Source organism: Corvus hawaiiensis, chromosome 26 (genome assembly GCF_020740725.1).
Source record: "Corvus hawaiiensis isolate bCorHaw1 chromosome 26, bCorHaw1.pri.cur, whole genome shotgun sequence".
In the NCBI taxonomy this organism is placed as follows: Eukaryota; Metazoa; Chordata; class Aves; order Passeriformes; family Corvidae; genus Corvus; species Corvus hawaiiensis.
Genome location: NC_063238.1, coordinates 43660252 through 43661758, shown reverse-complemented (window position 1 = coordinate 43661758; position 1507 = coordinate 43660252). Strand labels below are relative to the sequence as shown.

General features: G+C 52.7%; 1 non-coding gene across 1 annotated transcript; it reads left to right on the top strand.

The window, feature by feature from the left end:
- Nucleotides 1–227: 227 nt before the first annotated feature.
- Nucleotides 228–300, top strand: TRNAF-GAA. The gene has a single exon. It is a non-coding gene; the product is annotated as a tRNA-Phe (tRNA).
- The last annotated feature ends 1207 nt before the right edge of the window (nt 301–1507 follow it).

Below are 1507 nucleotides of genomic sequence, written 5' to 3'. Positions count from 1 at the left end.
TGGAAGTGTCCAAGGCCAGGCTGGATGGGGCTTGCAGCAATCTGGGATAGTGGGAGGTGTCCCTGCCCATGGCAGGGGGTGGAACTGGGTGATCTTAAAGGTCCCTCCCAACCCAAAACATTCCATGGTTCTTCTCAGAGGGGTACTGGGCAAACTGGTTTGAATGGTAAAAGTTTGAAAGCTCATTGTGTTCCAACAGGTTTTGGGAAAATCTGAGCCTCAGCAGAGCTGAAGTAGCTCAGCTGGGAGAGCGTTAGACTGAAGATCTAAAGGTCCCTGGTTCAATCCCGGGCTTCAGCAGCCTTTTCCTGCAATTTTGTGGGCCCAGGGCTGGGCTTTCCAGTACAAGAGAGAGACCTGGACATCCCGGACAGATCCAGCCAAGGGCCAGCAGGACTGGAAAGGACTGGAGGGGACTGGAGCATCTCTGGTGTGGGGAAAGGATGAGGAACTGGGACTGCTGGCCTTGAGAGAGTGTGGAATTCCCCTTCGTGACATATTCCCAAGTGACCTGGAAGTGGTCCTGGAGGAGTGGCTGTGGGTTCTGCTTGAGCAGGGACCTCCATGAGGTCCCTTTGGACCTCAACCAGTCTGAGCCTGTGACACAGGGACAGGGTTTTACAATTCAACTTTTTCAGCAAAAAAAGTGAGATAAAGGGATTTTTGTTCCTTCCACTGCCTGTTCCCAGTCCTATGCCATGGACTGCCCTATAAACTGGTGGTAATGTTGGGTCAACGCAGTTTGGGGCTGTTTAGTCTGGAGAGATTCCAGAGGAAACCACAAAGGTTAGTAGAGATGGAACTTGTCTTTTATGAGGAAAGGCTGAGGGAACTGGGTTTGTTCAGCCTGGAGAAGAGAAGCCTCCAGGGAGACCTCAGAGCCCCTTCCAGTGCCTAAAGGGCCTTCAGGAGAGCTGGAGAGGGACTTTGGACAAAGGATGGAGGGACAGGACCCAGGGAATGGCTTCTCACTGCCAGAGGGCGGGGATAGATGGGATATTGGGAAGAAATTCTTCCCTGTGAGGGTGCTGAGGCCCTGGCACAGGTTTCCCAGAGAAACTGTGGCTGCCCCATCCTTGGGAGTGTTCAAGGCCAGGCTGGGTGGGGCTTTGAGCAACCTGGGACAGTGGGAGGTGTCCCTGCCCATGGCAGGGGGGTGGAACTCAATGATCTTTAAGGCCCCTTCCAACCCAAACCACTCCATGATTTTATGATGCTTTTAGGACAATCACTCATGCTTGACCACCTCTGCCAGGCAGCGTTCCAGGCTTTGAGCAGCACCAGGCACAGCTGCAGAGTCATCATTACCAGCAGAGCTCAGCTCCTTGTTAGAATTAATCGAGTCTGCTTAATTAAAAGTTTCTCCCCTTTGCCCTAAATGTTAATCCTTTCTCCAGCCATGGAATTGCACAGGGGCTCTGTGAGTTGACTTCCTGCCTGTAGTGGGGACATTTTGGGTCAGCGAGGCACTGAAAGAGGGACTGGATCCTCCTCTCCCTTCACTCTT